Source organism: Mesoplodon mirus (assembly GCF_964341445.2).
Source record: "Mesoplodon mirus genome assembly, chromosome: 4".
NCBI lineage: Eukaryota > Metazoa > Chordata > Mammalia > Artiodactyla > Ziphiidae > Mesoplodon > Mesoplodon mirus.
Window position 1 is genome coordinate 103,831,038 of NC_138979.1, and position 22,513 is coordinate 103,853,550.

Genomic DNA, 22,513 nt, shown 5'->3' on the forward strand with positions numbered 1-22,513 from the left:
CCAGGCCATGGCAGTGAAAGCGTGGAATCCTAACCACTAGGCCACCAGGGAACTCCCTGATGAAGACTTTTCCAAAACAAAAGTGAATGTGAAAAATTTCATAAAAGTATAAAGGTTAAATTGCATTTAATTATACATTTAACAAATCACTTTTACTGAAAAGAACAACAGTCCTGAAATAAGACACCTAGCACATTTGCTGCTCCCTGGTTACAATACTTATATGTGGTGACCCTATAGGAGTAGGCTCTCCATGACCCCCAGGAGCAGATGATCAAGTCCATGCTGCTCCTGGCCCCAAAGCTAAACGAGGCCAACCTCACCGTGGAGCTGATGAAGCTCTTCACGCAGCTGCAGGCCAAGGATGAACAGGGCCTCATTCAGTGCAATACCACCATTTGCCTGGGCAAAATCAGCTTCTACTTCAGTACCAGCACCAGACACAGGGTCCTCACCTCTGCCTTTAGCTGGGCCACTAAGGACCATTTTGCACCATCACAGGTCATGGGTGTTTTGGGCTTCACTGCCACCCACAACCTCTACTCGATGAACAATTAAGCCCATAAGATCCTGCCTGAGCTCTTACAGCCTCACTGTGGATTCTGAGACATCTGTGCAGGACGAGGCCTTCAAGGCCATTCGAAGCTGTCTGTCCAAACTGGAGTCTGTGTCAGAGGGCCCTACACAGCTGGCCAAAGTGGACTTCTCATGCAGCCAGCTGCGTAGGCTGGGCCGTGACAGGGGTCTCCTTCCTCACCTCTATGCTGATCCATGCGCACCCCACAGCTGCTCCAGCCGAGACCAACGTCCCCCAGAGACTCATGCCCGAGGGACTTCCTTCCCCAGCCCTCACCCCTGTCCCTGCCATACCCACAACCTAAGGCCACTGAGAGACACAAGAGGGCAAGGACACAGAAGAGGACAGCAGTGCTGCCAACAGATGGGAGGACGAAGACTGGGGCAGCTTGGAGCAGGAGGCCAAATCTGTATCGGCCCACCAGGACTTCTGGAGTACTGGGGGCCAAGGCAGCTGGGCTGGGCAGAGCGGCAACCCCGGCCACAAAGCCCCGGAGTCAGACTGGAGCAGCTGGGAAGCTGAGGGGCTCGTGGGAGCAGGGATGGGAGGAGCCAAATATCCCAGACCTGCCCCCTGAGGACACACAGTTGGCCAGCGAGTATAACTGGGATGGACCGGAGCTTAATGACAAAGGCGACCCCTTCGCTGCCCTATCAGCACGTCAGAGGAGGCTGGTGCCCAGCCGAGACCAGACTCTTGGGATTGATGACAACTGGGAGGTCCTGGAGACTGAAAGCCAACAGGCGAAGACCGAGCTAAGCTGGAAGAAGTGAGAGGAGCATCAGCGGGAGATGGAGGCCAACTATGCTGAGAAAAAGGTGGCCAAGGACCCCATGAAGCTGAGAACTTGGAAGCTGGACTGGACTGCCAGTGTGGGCACTTCCCAGCCACAGAGAGCAGGCCCCACAGATGTATGTATTATACAAGCCATGTGAGCCCGGCCCGCCTGGTAAGCACATCTCACGTGTACATAATCAGAGCCACAATAAATTCTATTTCAAGGAACGAAGGGAGGGAGGGAGGGAGGAAGGAGTATATGACAAGGTTCCCAACCTCAAGGAACTTACTTTCTAATAGAGATATGAACTGAACACATGGAAAAAACTAAAAAACCACAGATAACATAGATGAAGTATTAAATCAAGTGTAGTAGACTGATGCTACAGGAGTTCAGAGACAAGGAAAACAACAAAGACTGACTGGAATCAACAGAAAGTCCTGCAGAGTACAGTTCCTCACCCTAGGTTGACTATTAATGAAAGTAAGACTCCTCTGAGCAATCATCAACAAAAATCACGTTACTAGACTACTTTGATAAGTGAAATAGTATGGTCCTTGTCTCAAAGTGTTTATAATCAAAGAGGATACAGAATAAATACCAATTAAAACATTATAGCTCATCACCAGGGAGCCTCAAGAGTGCTGCTAATAATTTTTTCTTGATTTAGGCACTACATCAAGGGTATATTCATTTTGTAAAAATTCAACAAGTTGAACATTTATGATATCTGCACTTTTCTATATGTATGTTACACTGTCGTTTATTAAAAAAAAAAAAAGGATTATAGTTCCAGTCCTAACCATTTTCGTAGGGTGCAGTTATACATCTCCCACTGCCTACTGGACAACACCATCTGGATGTCCTGTCCCCACCTCAGACTCCATCTTGCCTTCAAAAACCAAAATCCCTCCAGATTTTTCTGTTTTGATCAATGGTAGATATTCAAGCTGAAAACCCTGGACTTAGAGGACTCCTCCAACCCAGGTGATTTATTAAGTCCTATTTCAAATCTAGTAAGGGCCAGGTACGTTTCCAGGTACAAGAATATAGCAGTGAAAATGACAAAGTCCCTTCTCTCATGAAATTGACATTCTAAGGGGCAGTGACAAATACATTTTTTTTTTTTTTTTTTTTTTTTTGCGGTATGTGGGCCTCTCACTGTTGTGGCCTCTCCCATTGCGGAGCACAGGCTCCGGACACGCAGGCTCAACTGCCAGGGCTCACGGGCCCAGCCACTCCGCGGCATGTGGGATCCTCCCAGACCGGGGCACAAACCCATGTCCCCTGCATCGGCAGGCGGACTCTCAACCACTGCGCCACCAGGGAAGCCCTGACAAATACATTTTTAAAGTCAGATAATGATTACATACTCTGATGATAGCAAAAAAGAATGAAGCAATAAGGGAGGGTGCTTTAAAACTGGTGGTCAGGAAATACCTGAGAGGTGATTTTAACTGAGAAATGAATGAACCAGACTTGGAGAAAAACATTCCAGGGAAAGAGAAGGTAAGTGCAAAGACATTAGAGTCAGGACAAACAGTCCATTCAAAGCAAAGAACAGCCAGTGTTGCTACAGCAGAGAATGAGAGGAAAGGTGGCAGGGGATAAGGCTGCAGAGGTAGGCAAAGGTCAGATCATGCAGCATGTTGTAGGCCACTGTAAGGAGTCTGGATTTTAAAAGTTATACTTTAAGTATCTCATCTCTGTGCTTTATTTCCACTATCACTTCTCAACTTCAGCCTTTATCATCTCATGTAAGGCCTATGTCATTTTAATAAACTCCTAAACATTGTCCCTAATTTTAGTCTTTTCCCACTCCAAAGCATTCTCATCACCATAGCAAAATTAAGTATTTTTTAAAGTGGTGTTATACATTATCACTCTTCTGCTCAAAAACCTTCAAAGGGCAACAAGATAAAAACATCAGCTCCTTAACGTGAAGCTCAAAGCTCCCAGTAATAGGGGCGTAACTCTCTCCCTCTCTAACCTTACTATCATACTCCTAAACAAAACCTCATTCTAGCCAAACTGCTCCCTGAACGTATGTGTATGTCCCACCATGTGATCTTAGCTCACAATATTCATCCTTCCACCTCCCCAAACAACCTTCATACCCTTGACTCTTCTCTAAATCACCATTTCTTCTGCAAATAAAGTTCTACCTCAGTAGGAGGTAGGAAAGGAGAATACTCCCACTGAGGAAACAACATGAGCACAAAAGCCTGAATATGTATGTGATATTCACACACACAAAAATAGTGTCCTATGACTGAGCACAGAATGCATGAGATATAACAGGAAATAAAGCCATTCAAGGGGATGGTTAAGAGCTATGTGACCCTATGCATATTATTTAACCTCTCTGGGCTTCAGTTTCTTCACCTGCTGAAAGAAGGTAATAACAGTGGCCATGCCACAGTGTTGTGGCAATTTAGTCATTCACTCAGCAAATGTTTCCTGAGCACTTATTCTGCGCACCAGCAACTGTCCTAAGTGATGCGGAGACAACAGTGAACAAGATAGACGAAATCTCTGCCCTGTGGTACTTAAATGTTAGTAAGGGAAATATCAAACAAGCAAAATAAATAAATATATGACTTGATACGTTATCTAGTGATAGGTGCTACAGGAAAAATATAAATAAATAAAGCAGAGAAGGATGATAGGGGAAAAAGCAAAATTCAAGTCAAGACATGAAAGAATTGAGGAAACGGCCATGCAGTGTTCCAGACAGAGGAAATCAGAAATGAAAAGGCATGATTAAGGAAAAGCAAGGAAGCTAAGGAGCTGGAGCAGAGAGTGGGGGTAAGTGGTAAAAGATGAGGTCAGAGAACTAAGAGGGAATCAGATCATATAGAACCTTATAGGCCACTGTAAAGATTTTAGCTTTTATTTTGCCAGAAATAGGAAGCCATTGGAGGGTTCTGAGCATGACATGACCTGACTTTAACCGCATCTCTGATTTAACAGCATCTCTCTGGCTGCTATATTAAGAATATACTATTAGAGAACAAAGTCAAGAGGAAGAGACCACTTAGGAGATTAAATTAGATAACAGTGCTTAACACAATGTCTAGCATATAAGTATCCCTTAAAGGAGGCTATTTTTCCCAGAGTAAGAATGATTTCCTATCTTGCTGGACCAAACACTAGTAAAATAACCAGCTGAATTAAGGATGAACTTTGGGGGCAAGGCAAGTGTATCTCATGTAATTTTAGGCTCATCAAAAATTAAAATGTTTAAACAAACAGTAATTAATGACTTTTATAATGATTCCCTATTTTCCATAAAGATGACACAAGAATGTCTGTTCCTATCCACATCTTTACTAGCATGCCACTCAGAAGGCAGAGTATACTCAAGAAACAGAATTAAGGAGAACTTGAGAAAATAAAGTATGCTTCTGCATGAAAATATTTCAATCTGGAAAAATCTGCTTTTTTCAAAATGGCACCGTGGTTACCTCTATTGATCTAATTAATTTAAATTCTTACTGGCAATATAAAATGCTGGTTGCAAGAACTAGAACTATTTAAAGTAAAAAGGCAGTTACAACACTTTAAAAAGAACTGGAAAGTAACCTGCAGTGCTGAAAAGCTTTTTTTTTTTTTTTTTTTTTGTGGTATGCGGGCCTCTCACTGCTGTGGCCTCTCCCGTTGTGGAGCACAGGCTCCGGACGCGCAGGCTCAGCGGCCATGGCTCACGGGCCCAGCCGCTCCATGGCATGTGGGATCCTCCCAGACCGGGGCACGAACCCGCGTCCCCTGCATCGGCAGGTAGACTCTCAACCACTATACCACCAGGGAAGCCCGTAAAGCTTTCACTTTGAAAATATAAATACAGTTAACAGCTTGGAAAACAGTCTGATTGACACTAACATGCATAATCCTGGGAGGAGGAGGAGAAACGTACATGTGTACTCTGACCTCTCTTTCCAAACTTAGTGAATGCAACTTGGGACAAAATTCTTATGATTCTCCAACCTCTATATTAGGCTCAGGGCTACGGACTATCCCATTCCCACTCCTTAATCCTAAAGCCCTAGAGTATCACTTCAAGCTATCTCACACTTTGTCTATGAAATCAAGACTCCACAGTTCCAGGAAGAGTTCCAGGAGGTAGTTATGGGCTGTCAAAACACTGAAAAAGGCATTTCAGTTTGTAAAATGACGATGTTGATGATAATAGTAACAAATATTTACTAAGTGCTTACTATATGCCAAGCATTGTTTTCAGCACTTCACATTCTTATCAATTCTCACAGCAAGCCTAAAGTAGACATTATTATCTCCACTTTACCGAGGAGGAAAAGTGATGAGAAAGTGGTGGGAACAAGAAGCCTTCACAGAGAGAGGGGGGAAAAAAATGACTGGTTTAAAAAAAGGAACACGAAGCAAATAAATAAATAAATAAAATGTTAAAAGGATCACGAAATTAGAAGAGCAAGGGACTTTTCAAAAGGAACACTGGGGGCTTCCCTGGTGGCGCAGTGGTTGAGAGTCCGCCTGCCGATGCAGGGGACACGGGTTCGTGCCCTGGTCCGGGAAGATCCCACATGCCGCAAGCGGCTGGGCCCGTGAGCCATGGCCGCTGAGCCTGCGTGTCCGGAGCCTGTGCTCTGCAACGGGAGAGGCCACAACAGTGAGAGGCCCGCATACCGCAAAAAAAAAAAAAAAAAGAAAAAGAAACAATGATGGCCATGAAAAATGGAGGGCTGATGGCAGTTGATAAGCATTTGGAAAATAATGGTAAGACTGCAATGGCTCACCTTCCTGGAAAAACCAGGTTTTCAACACTATTTGAAGACAGAGCCAAGAGATGAGTTTCTGATTTTTATCTAAGTACTTAACTTCCTACCATTTCAGGAATTCTGAAGAAAGCACCTAGAAAATGTATAGTCATCATTAAAGTATTTGGAGGATAATTATAAAATGTGTAGACTTTCCAGATGTTTTGCTTCTTTTATTCTCTGGCTGCCCAACTTTCGAATGTTCTGTGACTTAGCACTTCCAATGAAGGTGGACAGTGAAAACAAAAATACATGAAAGGCAAGCTGACCAGTTCTGTTATATCAGCAGGTAAATACTTATTGGGAAAGAGCTGGAAATTGTTATAATGTACTAGCAAAACTAAAGTTTTAAATACCAACAAAGTAAGTTCAGTATAAGCCAACAGTGGGTCACATCTGCAAAAAACTCTAAAATGGAGGTGTGGCTCTTTTCCGCTTATCTCAGCACGAGGCACCATGAGCAACAAAGTCTCCCGCGACACCCTCTACAAGGCAGTGCGGGAAGTCCTGCATGGGAACCAGTGCAAGTGCCAGAAGTTTTTGGAGACAGTGGAGCTGCAGATCAGCCTGAAGAACGATAACCCTCAGAAGGACAAACGCTTCTCAGGCGCTGTCAGGCTTAAGTCCACTCCCCGCCCCAAGTTCTCTATATGTGTTCTGGGGCACCAGCAGCACTGTGTGATGAGGTCAAGGCTGTGGATATCCCCCATATGGACATGGAGGCACTAAAGAAACTCAACAAGAATAATAAACTGGTCAGGAAGCTGCCCAAGAAGTATGATGCTTTTTTGGCTTCAGAGCCTCTGATCAAGCAGATCCCACGAATTCTGGGCCCTGGCCTGAATAAGGCTGGCAAGTTCCCTTCCTTGCTGACCCATAATGAGAACATGTTGGCCAAAGTTGATTAAGGGAAGTCCACGATCAAGTTCCAGATGAAGAAGATGTTGTGTCTGGCAGTGGCTGTTGGCCACGTGAAGATGACAAATGATGAGCTTGTGTACAACATCTACTTAGCTGTCAACTTCCTGGTGTCATTGCTCAAGAAAAATTGGCAGAACGTCTGGGCTTTGTACATTAAGAGCACCATGGGCAAGTCCCAGCGCCTGTACTAAGGCACAGCTTAATAAACCATACTCCTACCACTAAAAAAAAAATAAATTAAATAAAGTAAAATAGAGATGTGGTATCCAGATCCTGGGAAGAAAATATTCCTCTATACGCTGGACTGGCTTGCCAAACTCTGGACTAGTATATCCTGTCTGGGGCACCACCTTTGAAGAGGACCAGAAAAGGCCAACAAGGGTGTTGAGAATATGCAGAAACTATAATGTATTTTCAAAAGGTTGAAATCATTGGGAATTTCCTTTTTAATTTTTGTTTTTGTTTTAATTTAATTTTAACAAGCATTACTATGACATTAAACATGAAAACCATCAAAAAGAAATCTCCACATTCAATTCATTAAATATCAACAAAGATTTGTTGAAAAACTACTACAGGCCAGGCACTGTTCAAGGACAGACCAAAATCCCTGACTTCTTAGAGCTTGCATTCTAATGGGGAACATAGAAAATCAATACATAATATAATTTCAGATACCTACAATCTTACCACTGACCATGACTGTTTATTCCTCTGAATTTCTACACGCATGTGTATATATTTTTATAGGCTTTGGGGTTTTTTTCATAATTTAAAGCAGGTCTTTGCAATTTGGGTTCTACTCTTCATTTAACATTATTTTGAAAACATATTTTGTAAGTTGCTACATAGTATTTAATATGTTTTTCACTTTTAATGCCACAATTTACTTAATATTTCTCTACTCTTCAATACATGTTATGTCCAGCCTTTGCTATAAGTGCAACAAAGGACTAGGGTGGGAGTGATTTCCCTCTCAAGAGGAATTTGGGCAGGGTAGGCAATGAGCTGTTAGGTTTGCAGAAGGACTTTTTTTTTTGGCTGCACCACACAGCTTGCAGGATCTTAGTTCCCTGACCAGGGATTGAACCCGTGCCCTTGGCAGTGAGAGCATGGAGTCCTAACCACTGGACCGACAGGAAATTCCCTGCAGGAGGACTTTAAAACTGACAGTAGGAGCCCAGAACATTAGAACTAACATGCTTAAATAATAAGGAAACAGGCCATATCCAATCACTCCAGGCAAAATCTCAGGTAGAAAAGAGAATTCTTATTGAGGTGAGAGAGAGTAGAAGTACATGGGCTCTATTCAGGAACCCTGGTTGACTACTGGCAATCCTCTGGCACTATGTGAGAGTGCACTACCAAGCCCAGAGAAACTTTTCTCAAATTCCTTGTAAGTCTTCTGTAAGAAATTAAAAGCATGAGGCTGGGCCTCCCTGGTGGCGCAGTGGTTGAGAGTCCGCCTGCCGATGCAGGGGATACGGGTTCGTGCCCCGGTCTGGGAGGATCCCATATGCCGCGGAGCGGCTGGGCCCGTGAGCCATGGCCGCTGGGCCTGCGCGTCCGGAGCCTGTGCTCCGCAACGGGAGAGGCCACGACAGTGAGAGGCCCGCATACCGCAAAAAAAATAAAAAATAAAAAAAAAAATAAAAGCATGAGGCTAACCTTTCGGAAACTTAATAGGAACTTTAGTGGTATCAGGAGAAGTGAATAGGCCAATAAGGGCAGTTTCAAGGTCAACACTGATAATCCCAAAGGCACCACTGAGGTCAGCTCTTGAGAAGATCACACAGGAACACCAGCTGCACATTAAGGCCACCAGGCAGTAAAGGTTTGTGCAGGACAGCCAATTGCAGCAGAACCAACAACTCAACATCTACAGGACAGTCACGAGCCAGTGAACCAGAATTTGGAAGGATTTGGTGATAATCAGTATCAAAATCAAAGACGATTTTCATTATCATTGCCTAGAAAATTTAAGATGTAGGGGTAGGAACTTCCCTGGTGGCGCAGTGGTTAAGAATCCACCTGCCACAGGAATAAAGACGCAGACACAGAGAATGGACTTGAAGACCGGGGGAGGGGGAAGGGTAAGCTGGGACGAAGTGAAAGAGTGGCATGGACGTATATACACTTCCAAATGTAAAACAGGTAGCTAGTGGGAAGCAGCTGCATAGCACATGGAGATCAGCCTTGTGTCCACCTAGAGGGGCAGGATAGGGAGGGTGGGAGGGAGGTGCAAGAGGGAGAACATATGGGGATGTATGTTTATGTACAACTGATTCACTTTGTTATACAGCAGAAACTAACACACCATTATGAAGCAATTATACTCCAATAAAGATGTTAAATTAAAAAAAAAAAAGAATCCACCTGCCAATGCAGGGGACATGGGTTGGACCCCTAGTCCGGGAAGATCCCACATGCCACAGAGCAAATAAGCCCATGAGCCACAACTACTGGGCCTGTGTTCTGGAGCCCGCGAGCCACAACTACTGAGCCCACAGGCCGCCACTACTGAAGCCCATGCACCCTAGAGCCTGTGCTCTGCAACAAGAGAAGCCACCACGATAGGAAGCATGTGCACCACAACAGAGAATAGCCCCCGCTCACTGCAACTAGATAAGGCCCACGCGCAGCAATGAAGACCCAACACAGCCAAAAAGAAATAAATAAATTAATTAATTTTTTTAAATGATATGGGGTAGATTATGAAGATAATTTAAAGAACCACTTGAAGGTTGTCATGAAAGCAGATATAGACTATTCCATATATTCTAGAGGGTCCTGGAATGGAAGTTTCTATAGAAGGTTTCACATCAGCATAAGGAATAACCTTCTGACCTCTAAAACTACCCAACAATGAAACAAGTTTCCTCATAAAGTGGTAAAGCTCCCTGTTACCAGATTTATTTAGCAAAAACTGATCAACTTTGTGGCTTCTGTAAAGGAGAATCTGAATTTGACTGGGGTTTTTTGTCGTTGTTCTTTACTAAATATCTTTAATTGAATTTTTGTTTTTTCAAAGTTATCCATGAACATAAAGAGTTGAATAAGTACAAAGGCTTATTACAAAAAACAATGGTCCTTGGGCTTCCCTGGTGGTGCAGTGGTTAAGAATCCGCCTGCCAGTGCAGGGGACACAGGTTCGAGCCCGGCCCAGGAAAATCCCACATGCCACGGAGCAACAAAGCCCATGTGCCACAACTACTGAGCCTGCACTCTAGAGTCTGGGAGCCACAACTACTGAGCCTGTGTGCCACAACTACTGAAGCCCACGTGCCTAGAGCCCATGCTCCACAACAAGAGAAGCCACCACAATGAGAAGCCCGTGCACCGCAACAAAGAATAGCCCCCGCTCGCTGCAACTAGAGAAAGCCCATGCGCAGCAACGAAGACCAATGCAGCCAAAAATAAATAAATAAAATAAATAAATTTACTTTAAAAAAAAATGGTCCTCCACCCCAACAATTTCCCAACTCCAAGGGGCAAAAATTTTCAACTTTTGTGAATGAAACTTCTGCCATATACCTCCATATCACAATATGCTTTTTCCATTTCTTTTCTCCAGTTTTAGGTACTATTAACTTCCCATTATAGAAGATTAGATTTACCTCTCCTTCCACTTCACATTTCCATACATGTGCACACTTCCCATCCCCCAGTCTTTCCAATATAATTATATAATTCTAATTAGATAAATACTCAACGTTCATATAGATCCTATTCAGAGCTGACCACGTAACACACTTATTAAAAAGGGTAGGGCAAGCTAACAAACTGATCTCAAAATATTAGCCTGGTGAGTGAATATTCAGGTCATTAGTTAAGCCAATTCTCTTCCAGAGTCATTCTAGGACTCAGGCTGACAGCAGTTCTGCCATCTTGAGTACAAGGCTTCCAAGGTTGTCCCAGATGTTGGATCCCAGATAGCCAGGAGAGGTGGACAAAGAGGAACACATGAAGGATGTCAGGCCCATTTCCAGTCACATTCCACTAGAGAAAATTTAAGTCATGTGGTCTCATCAAACTGCAAAGGAGACTGGGGGATTCTGACTAACAATGCACACCAAGGAGAGAGCAGATGTGAATAGACAGTTAGCGGTCTTTGCCACATATACCATGATTACTTTTCCTCAAAAAAAATTAGTGAAAAAAAAATTACGACAGACCTTAGAAACAGTCAAGGAATGAAAAGATATAAGGGTAAATAAATCAGTTAAGTAAATCTAAAGGAAAGTTAATGAACATTCCCCAAGAGAGAAAAATTAAAAGATGATTAATTCATTCAAGAAACACTGTGCTCTATTATGTACCATGCTCTATGCTAAGTACTAGGGAAACAACAAAAAACATATAGACTAAAAATAAATAAATAAAACAAAACATAGACTAAATGAAATGTAGTATCCTCAAGTGCATCCAGGAACAGAATAAGGACATTAATGGAAATACTAATAAAATCCAAATAAAGCCTGCAGTTTACTTAATAGTAATGTACCAATGTTGGTTTCTCAGTTTTGACAAACGTACCCTGGTAATGTAAGATGTTAACCTTAGAGAAAACTGGGTGAAGAGTAGGGAGAAACTCTGTATAATCCTTGCAACGTTTTTATAAATCTAAAATTATTCCCCAAAAAAGTTTATTTTAAAAAACTCAGTCATAATGATGAAGGCATTGAACTTCCTCTAAAAACTAAATATAGACTTACCATATTCAATGTTAATTATATCAAACATTTAGAGAAGAGCTAACACCTATCCTTCTTAAACTCTTCCAAAAAATTGCAGAGGGAGGAATACTCCCAAACTCATTCTACAAGGCCACCATCACCCTGATACCAAAACTAGACAAAGATATCACAAAAAAAGAAAATTACAGACCAATGTCACTCATGAACATAAATGCAAAAATCCTCAACAAAATACTAGCAAACAGAATCGACAACACATTAAAAGGATCATACACCATGATCAAGTGGAATTTATCCCAGGAATGCAAGCATCCTTCAATATACACAAATCAATCAATGTGATACACCATATCAACAAATTAACGAATAAAAACCATATGATCATCTCAACAGATGCAGAAAAAACCCTTGACAAAATTCAACACCCATTTATAATAAAAACTTTCCAGAAAATGGGCATAGAGGGAACCTATCTCAACATAATAAAGGTCATATATGACAAACCCACAGCAAACATCATTCTCCATGGTGAAAAACTAAAAGCATTTCCACTAAGATCAGGAACAAGACAAGGATGTCCACTCTCACCACTCTTAATCAACATAGTTTTGGAAGTCCTAGCCATGGCAATCAGAGAAGAAAAACAAATAAAAGGAATACAAATTGGAAAAGAAGTAAAACTGTCACTGTTTGCAGATGACATGATACTATACACAGAAAATTCTAAAGACGCCACCAGAAAACTACTAGAACTAATCAATGAATTTGGTAAGGTTGCAGGATACAAAATTGATGCATAGAAATCTCTTGCATTCCTATACACCAACAACGAAAAGATCAGAAAGAGAAATTAAGGAAATAATCCCATTTACCACTGCAACAAAAAGAATAAAATATCTAGGAATAAACCCACCTAAGGAGGCAAAAGACCTGTACTCAGAAAACTATAAAACACTGATGAAAGAAATCAAAGATGACACAAACAGATGGAGAAATATACCATGTTCTCAGATTGGAAGAATCAATATTGTGAAAATGACTGTACTACCCAAAGCAATCTACAGATACAATGCAACCCCCCACCAAATTACCAGTGGCATTCTCCACAGAATTAGAACAAAAAATTTGACAATTTGTATGGAAACACAAAAGATCCTGAATAGCCAAAGCAATCTTGAGAAAGAAAAACAGAGCTGGAGGAATCAGGCTCCCCGACTTCAAACTATACTACAAAGCTACAGTAATCAAGACAGTATGGTAGTGGCACCAAAACAGAAATACAGATCAATGGTACAAGACAGAAAGCCCAGAGATAAACCCACGCACAGATGGACACCTAATTTATGACAAAGGAGGCAAGAACATACAATGGAGAAAGACAGGCTCTTCAATAAGTGTTGCTGGGGGCTTCCTTGTTGGCGCAGTGGTTGAGAGTCCGCCTGCTGATGCAGGGGACGCGGGTTCATGCCCCAGTCCGGGGGGAATCCCACATGCTGCAGGGCAGCTGGGCCCGTGCACCATGGCCGCTGGGCCTGCACATCCGGAGCCTGTGCTCTGCAGCGGGAGGGGCCACAACAGTCAGAGGCCCGCGTAGCGCAAAAAAAAAAAAAGTGGTGCTGGGAAAACTGGACAGCTACATGTAAAAGAATGAAATTAGAACACTCCCTAACACCATACATAAAAATAAACTCAAAATGGATTAAAGACCTAAATGTAAGACCGGACACTATAAAACTCTTAGAGGAAAACATAGGAAGAAGACTCCTTGACATAAACCACAGCAAGAGCTTTTTTTTTTTTTTTTGCAGTACGCGGGCCTCTCACTGTTGTGGCCTCTTCCATTGCGGAGCACAGGCTCTGGACGCGCAGGCTCAGCGGCCATGGCTCACGGGCCCAGCCGCTCCATGGCATGTGGGATCTTCCCGGACCGGGGCACGAATCCATGTCCCCTGCATCGGCAGGCGGACTCTCAACCACTGCGCCACCAGGGAAGCCCAGCAAGAGCTTTTTTGACCCACCTCCTAATGAAAATAAAAACAAAAATAAACAAATGGGACCTAATGAACCTTAAAAGCTCTTGCACAGCAAAGGAAACCATAAATAAGACGAAAAGACAACCCTCAGAATAGGAGAAAATATTTGCAAATGAAGCAACAGACAAAGGATTAATCTCCAAAATATACAAACGGCTCATGGAGCTCAACATCAAAAAAAAACAACCCAATTACAAAATGAGCAGAAGACCTAAATAGACATTTCACCAAAGAAGATATACAGATGGCTAACAGGCACATGAAAAGATGATCAACATCACTTATTATTAGGGAAATGCAAATCAAAACTACAATGAGGTATCACCTCACACTGGTCAGAATGGCCTTCGTCAAAAAAATATACTAACAGTGCTTCCCTGATGGCGTAGTGGTTAAGAATCCACCTGTCAATGCAGGGGACACGTGTTTGAGCCCTAGTCCGGGAAGATCCCACATGCCGTGGAGCAACTAAGCCTGTGCACCACAACTACTGAGCCTGTGCTCTAGAGCCCACAAGCCACGACTACTGATTTCACGTGCCATAACTATTGAAGCCTGCATGCCTAGAGCCCATTCTCCGCAACAAGAGAAGCCACTGCGATGAGAAGCCCACACATCACAGAGAGTAGCCCCCACTCGCCGCAACTAGGGAAAGCCCATGCGCAGCAACCAAGACCCAATGCAGCCAATAAATAAATAAATAAATGGGAAAAAATATATATATATATATACACAAACAGTAAATGCTGGAGAGGGTGTGGAGAAAAGGGAACCCTCTTGCACTGTTGGTTGGAATGTAAATTGATACAGCCACTGTGGAAACCAGTATGGAGGTTCCTTAAAAACCTAAAAACAGAACTACCATATGACACAGCAATCCCACTACCAGTTATATACCCTGAAAAAAACATAATTCTAAAGGACACATGTACCCCAATGTTCACTGCAGCACTATTTACAATAGGCAGGACATGGAAACAACCTAAATGTCCAACGACAGATGAATGGATAAAGAAGATGTGGTACATATATACAATGGAATATTACTCAGCCATAAAAAGGAATGAAATTGGGTCATTTGTAGAGATATGGATGGACCTAGAGTGTCATACAGAGTGAAGTAAGCCAGAAAGAAAAAAACATATATCATAAATTAACGCATATATGTGGAATCTAGATGAACCTATTTGCAGGGCAGGAATAGAGACGAAGAAGTAGAGAACGGACATGTGGACACAGCGTGGGAAGGCGAGGGTGGGACGAATTGGGAGATTGGGATTGACATATATACACTACCATACATAAAATATATAGCTAGTGGGAACATGCTATAAAGCACAGGAAGCTCAGCTCGTGCTCTGTGATGACCTAGATGGGTGGGATTGGGGGGGAGGGAGGTCCAAGAGGGAGGGGATATAGGTATACATATAGCTGATTCACTTCATTGTATAGCAGAAACTAACACAACATTGTAAAGCAATTATACTCCAATTAAAAAAAAACTACAACAGAAAAAAATTAAAAACTTAGTCATAATGATGCAGCCATTGCAGTTCCTCAAAAAATTGAATACAGAATTACCATATGATCCAGCAATTCTACTTCTAGTTATATACTCAAAAGAACTGAAAGCAGAGACTGGAAGAGATGTTTGTACATCCGTGTTGATAGCAGCATTATTCACAATAGCCAAAAGGTAGAGACAACCCAAATGTCCATCAACAGATGAATGTATACACAAAAAAATGTGGTATATACATATAATGGAATACTATTCAGCCTTAAAAAGAAAGGAAATTCTAACACATGGTACAACAGAGATGAATCTTGAAGACATTAGGCTAAGTGAAATAAGCCAGTTCCACAAACACAAATATTTTGTATGATTTCACTTATGTGGCGTATCTGCAGTAGTCAAATTCACAGAGACAGAAACAGAATGGTGGGCCAGGGACCAGGGCAAGATGAGAATGATAAATTAGCATTTTATAGGTACAGAGTTTCAGCTTGGAGAGATGAAAACTCGAGATGGATGGTGGTGATGACTGCACAACAATGTGAACATACTTAGTGCCAAACAACGGTACACTTAAAAATGGTTAAAACAGTACATTTTATATTATACGTATTTTACTATAATTTTTTAAATGCACTCAAATAAATACAGTGATAGAGGTTTGAATAGCACTTCTGTCACCAGAAAAAGATCTAAAAAATTCTAACTTCCCTGAGACTAAGACATCTAAAATGAGTTCTGAACAAGACAGTCATACTAGGGAAAGAAATGGAGGGGAGGGACAGTGAATAAAGGCGGAGGGACAGTGAATAAAGGCAGAGGTACAGAAATCGTGGCAGTCTAGAACAGGGGTCAGCAAACTACAACCCCGTAGGCCATGTCCTGCCATCTTTTTTTATACAGCCCACAAACTAAGAATGCTTTTTACATTCTTTAACGGTTGAAAAAAAATTAATAAAAATTTATGACATGCAAAAATTACATGAAATTCAAATTTTAGTGTCCATAAAGTTTCCCTGCACACAGCCATGATCATTCATTTACATACTGTCGATAGCTGCCTTCATGCTACCACAGCGCAGGTGAGTAGTTGTTGACAAAAACAGTAAGGCCCACAAAGCTTAAAATATTTATTATCTGGCCCTTTACAGAAAAAGTCTACCAACCCCTGGTCTAGAGGCCTGCAAGTAGTACATGTAGTATGGATAGAACAAAGATGTGTACGAGGGAGACACATGATAAATAAGATAAGCTGTAAGGTAGAGGGCTGTATGTACTAGGCTAAAGAATCTGAACTTGCCTCAGCTTGATTCCATTTATTATGAGAAGCTACCAAAGAATTTTATTGAGAGTAATGTGATTAGATCTACCTTACATAAAGACAATTATCTACTCATTTCTAAAGGTAGCTGAACTATTCATTTTATTTATTATAAAACAAAACTTGCTAATAAAAAAAAAAGCCTAGAAGCATACCAATAAGGTTAACAGTGGGAGTTAGCATATTTTTATTTCTTCTTTGTGCTTATCTATGTTTTTCATATCTTCTCAAATGAAAACTGCTTTTATAATCCAAATCCCAAAATAAGTGTTTTTAAACTCATATTCATACACACACACAATTTCTTCTCTAGGTTCTATACTCTTCTACCCTCCCCCCACCGCCTAACTCCCTCAGCCCCAGGTAGGAGAAAATATGTCTAAGAAAACCTACACGCAGCAAAACTATAAAAGTATGCTTCTATCACACTTATAAAGACTAAATGGCATTCCACCTTTTCAAATTACCTATTTGCTTTACAGACGTGAAGGAATAAAATGTTGGAAAGCAATGTACTGGCAGGGCACTCTTTTCCTATACAGGGCTTTCAACACATCAGAGTCAAATCAGGGATTCCCTGGTGGTCCAGTGGCTAAGATTCCATGTTCCCAATGCAGGGGGACCAGTTTTCATCCCTGGTCAGGGAACTAGATCCCACATGCCACAACTAAAGATCCCGCGTGCCGCAACTAAGACAGCACAGCCCAATAAATAAATAAATAAATAAGATTTACTAACTTAAAAAAAAATGTTTTTTAAGAGTCAAATCAATAGTATCTTTTTGAAACTAAAAATATTAAAGGACAAGAGAAAATGCAGAGCTTGCAAGTCAGGTCAAAATGTTGAAAACTGATGCAAGATGAGACTGCATATAGCTCTGAGAATATAATTATGGGCTTAAGAAATGCAAAGTCTTTGATTTATATCACAGTACTTTGCACTTACTGATATACTGCTTGTTAAGATTAAATTCCTTTTTAATGTTATGTTTCAGTTCCTTGACTAAATTGTCAGGGATTCATGTGCAGGGAACCATGACTTTTATTTCTTTTGTGTGTCCCCCACAGCACCTCATACAGTGCCCATATATGGTGGGTGCTCAATACATGCTTACAATTGAATGACAAAATAATTAACCCTACTTGAGCTCACAGACTGAAACCCCCACACCTACAATACACACCATTAAGCCTCTCTCTGTGCAACAATTAAAAGGACATTTCTGGGGTGAGTACTGCTAATTCTACTGGATTTATTACATTAGGTTTCTCCTCTAGCAAAGAGCTCAAAGAACATGTGTAATGTTAAAATAGAATTCCTGACTACTGAGAAGGTGGGTGGGAAAGTGGGCAAGTGGAGGAAAAATTTATTATATAATAGCTTGCCTCCAAAGAATAAGCATTACTCAACTCTAGAGATTAAACCATTCCTAAAATGTCTCTGAACTAAGACTCCTAACTGACATGATTTCATTAAACTTTGTACTGGCTAAATTCCATCACAATAAATATCATTAAAACCAACAACTCATAAAACCATTAAAAAAATCTAAATATCTCAGCTAATGATCCATATGATTGTGTATTATAACATCTAGTATTATAAGATCTAGTTTTAGTTATTTACTCTCTTTTGCCAAAACAAAACTTCTCAACTTTTCCAAAGCATTAGATTGGGCATGCCAAGCACTGGGGAAACAAATGAATCAAAATCAACCGACTTGGGGCTTCCCTGGTGGCGCAGTGGTTAAGAATCCGCGTGCCAATGCAGGGGACATGGGTTCAAGCCCTGGTCTGGGAAGATCCCACATGCCATAGAGCAACTAAGCCTGTGCGCCACAACTACTGAGACTGAGCTCTAAAGCCCGCGAACCACAACTACTGAGCCCACAAGCCACAACTACTGAAGCCCGTGCACCTAGAGCCCATGCTCCACAACAAGAGAAGCCACCGCAATGAGAAGCCCGTGCACCGCAAAGAAGAATAACCCCCGCTCGCCGCAACTAAAGAAAGCCCGTGCACAGCAATGAAGACCCAATGCAGCCAAAAATAAATTAATTAATTTTAAAAATAAATAAATAAATGTCTTTCAAAGTTTAAAAAAAAAAATCAACCAACTTTATATTCTGCTATAAATTAAAGTACCAACAACAGCTGAGGAAGTACTGGGCACTTTAGAGCCAACTTTTATCTGTGGAAATCTGGGGAAATTATATAGCAAATTTAAGCTAGACATTGAAGACTGAGTAGGAGTTTGAGGCAACAAGCAGGAAGAGGGGTAGAAAAGAGGATTCTAGGCAAATAGAGGGCTATACACATGCAGAACATGTTGGGCATGACAGGAATGATAAAGAGGAAAGAGGATAAAGAGAGAAAGGTAGGGTAGAGTTCAACAGTGATAGGTCTGGTATGCTAAACTATGAAATTTGGAGTTTATGCCCCCAGGTAATGTAGAGAAAGTAGAAATCTTCAAGTAGGACAGACACAAAAACCTGAAAAATCAGTTTATGTAGCAGGAAGAGCCTAAGGTACATTACAACCATCTCAAAGGCTTTATTTAATATAACACCATATAGACACAGTAAATACTGTGCTGATGCAGATACAAAAGAAATCTAAGTGTGACTTATTCCTCTGTCCATGCTTTCAGCTTAGTCTCAGGGCTCAGTCACTGGCCCTCTTCTCACCAGACCCAGGTTTATAAACACCATCTATGTATTGATGACATCCCAAATGTATATTCACAGCCATGACTTTGACTCCGGGCTCTAGACTGAACAGTCAACTATCTATTCCTGGATAACCAGTGAGCATCTCAAATTCAACATATCCAACTAAACTGTTCATTTTAAACCCCAAACTAGCTCCTTCCAGGTTTCCATCTCTCTACCTGGCACTAGTTGCTCTAGCTAAAAACCTTGCAATAATCTTTTGTTTGTTTGTTTTTTGTTTTTGTTTTTTTTCGGTACGCGGGGCTCTCACTGTTGTGGCCTCTCCCATTGCGGAGCACAGGCTCCGGACCCGCAGGCTCAGCGGCCATGGCTCACGGGCCCAGCCGCTCTGCGGCATGTGGGATCCTCCCAGACCGGGGCACGAACCCGTGTCCCCTGCATCGGCAGGCGGACTCTTAACCACTGCGCCACCAGGGAAGCCCCTTGCAATAATCTGTGATCCCTCTTTTTCTTTCACCTCTCACAACTAATCTATCAGCAAATTCTATTGGTTCTACCTTCCACATATACCCTGAATCCAACCCCATCTCACTGTCTCCATCACTGCCTCCCTGACCCAAAGCCACCATACTTCATCATACCATTCCAATGACTTCCTGAATGATCGCCTGCTGCCCCTCTTTCCTCTACAGCAGTCAAAGTAATCTTTTTAAAACATAAATTAGATTGTATAACTTTTCTTCCTAAAACTGTCCAATGGATCCCACCACACTTAGAATAAAATCCAAAGCCCTTCTGGTCTACAAGGCTCTATACCGTCTGAGACTCACCAGCTTCCCAGTGTCATTTCCTGCTACCCGACCCTACCACAGCAACCACCACCAATTAACACTGCAGCTGTCTCCAAACTCTAGCACACTAGCCTTCCTGCACTTCCTTGAAAAATCCCAAACTGATTCTTGCCCCAGAATCTTTGCATTAGTATTCCCGCTGCTTGAAATGCTCCACATGTTAGCATGGCTTGCTCCTTATCATTCAGGTCCCTTTATCCTCAAATGTTACCTCAGAAAATCCTTACCTCATGACCTATGTAAAAGAACCACCAAGCCTACCACCACCACTCTCTATCCACTAGTACTATTTTATTCACAGCACTTTGACAATATCTGAAATCATATTATTTATTACCTATTGTCTATCTACTATACTATAAATTCCCATTATAAATAAGACATTGTCGTATTCACTGATCAATCCCTACACCTGGTATAATATACAGTAGGGCTCATTAATTATTTGTTGTTGAATGAATGAATTTACCTAATAGGCCTAATCTATCTTATTTATATTTTCATCCTGTTATGCATAATTCATGGTTACCAGGCTGTTCTTCCTAAAACAGTTTAAAGACTGTTAAAACAAGCTATACTGTACTAATGCCTTTAATTCCTTTCTATAATTAGCCTTTCCAGCAATTTGGCCAGTTATTTTTTCTTTGACTGTAACTTCTATTATCGTCTTTCTATATTATTAGCTTATCAATGTACTGTTTACTATAAATGCTATTGATAAAGATAGACAGACGTGACCAGAGTATTATAACAAATACTTTTTGTTATACCAAAAACAAGTAACAGATTATTTTAAAAAAATAGAAATTACAGAAAAGCAAACATTTAAAAACCAAATTCACAGGCAGGTGATCAAGGTCAACATCAAGAGTGACGTCATGTTGATAGTATGTACTCTAACCCCAGTCGAATAATGAAAAACACATCAAATCCCAACTCAGGGACATCTGACCAGTACTCCTCAAAATTATCAAGGCCATCAAAAACAAAAGTCTAAGAAACTAACATAGCCAAGAGGATCCTAAGAGGGCATGATTACTAAAAGTATTGTGTTTGTGTAACGGAAGGTTCTGAGAGGCAAGAGCTTCATATGAACTCTCTGGAGATGCCTTGGAAGATCAGGCAGCCAGCTTTGTTTGCGAAGCTATGGCTATCTGGGTCACACATGCCTTATGTTTGTTTTCACTTTTTCCCTACCTCACTTCCTTTTTCCCCTGACACCTTCTTCCCTGTAATATCACCCACCAACAAAGCATTAGTACATTTAAAAAAAAGTATTGTGGTATCCTAGATGGGATTCTGGAATAGAAAAAGGGTATTAGATAAAAACCAAAGAAATCTCATTAAATTATGTACTTTAGTTCATAATCATGTATCCTGCTTCATTAATTACAACACATATAACATACTAACAGGGCTTCCCTGGTGGCACAGTGGTTGAGAGTCCGCCTGCCAAGGCAGGGGACACGGGTTCGGGCCCTGGTCCGGGAAGATCCCACATGCCGCGGAGCGGCTAGGCCCGTGTGCCACAACTACTGAGCCTGCACCCTAGAGCCCGTGAGCCACAGCTGCTGAGCCCACGTGGCACGACTGCTGAGGCCCACGTGCCTAGAGCCCGTGCTCTGCAGCAAGAGAAGCCATCACAATGAGAAGCCCACGCACTGCAGCGAAGAGTGGTCCCCACTCACCACGACTACAGAAAGCCTGCACGCAGGAACAAAGACCCAATGCAGCCAAAAATTAAATAAATAAATAAATAAATAAATAAATAAATAAATAAATAAAACATACTAACATAACATGTTAATAATAGGGAAAACTAGGTGCTGGGTATTTGGAAACTCTCTATACTGTCTTTGCAATTTTTCTATAAATCTAAAACTGTTCCAAAAAATAACAAGTTTTTTTTTATTAAATTCATCCAAAAATCCTACCATTCAAGTAAAATCACCGTTAATGTTTGATACATACCATTTTAGATTTCTATGTAAACGGACACATAGAGGTATATTGCTACAAAAATGTGATCACACTGCACATCATTTTATAACCTGCTTTTTACACTTAACAATATATATAATGTGCTTTCCAAGCCATTACTAGAAATCGCTATCATGTCCACTAGCTACAAGGTATTACCCTCTATGAAGGCATCTTATTTATTTAACCAATCCCCCTTTATTTAACATTTAAGTTTTTCCAGTTTTTTGCTACTATAAAAAAATACTACAGGGACTTCCCTGGTGGTGCAGTGGTTAAGACTCCACGCTCCCAATGCAGGGGGCATTGATCCATCCCTGGTCAGGGAACTAAGATCCCGTATGCCACACAGCACAGCCAAAAAAAAAGAATTAA

At 41.4% G+C, this 22,513-nt stretch overlaps 1 protein-coding gene and 2 pseudogenes across 4 annotated transcripts in view; 2 read left to right on the forward strand and 1 right to left on the reverse strand.

The window, feature by feature from the left end:
* MGA (MAX dimerization protein MGA) overlaps window positions 1–22,513 on the reverse strand; it is a 166,155-nt gene that overhangs the window by 140,627 nt on the left and 3,015 nt on the right. The gene's annotated exons all lie outside the window — the stretch shown is intronic.
* On the forward strand, window positions 209–1,512 carry LOC309802886 (N-terminal kinase-like protein; annotated as a pseudogene). Its single transcript has one exon. The product of its transcript is annotated as an N-terminal kinase-like protein (transcript).
* LOC309802823 (large ribosomal subunit protein uL1-like) lies at window positions 6,465–7,356 on the forward strand (annotated as a pseudogene). Its single transcript has one exon. The product of its transcript is annotated as a large ribosomal subunit protein uL1-like (transcript).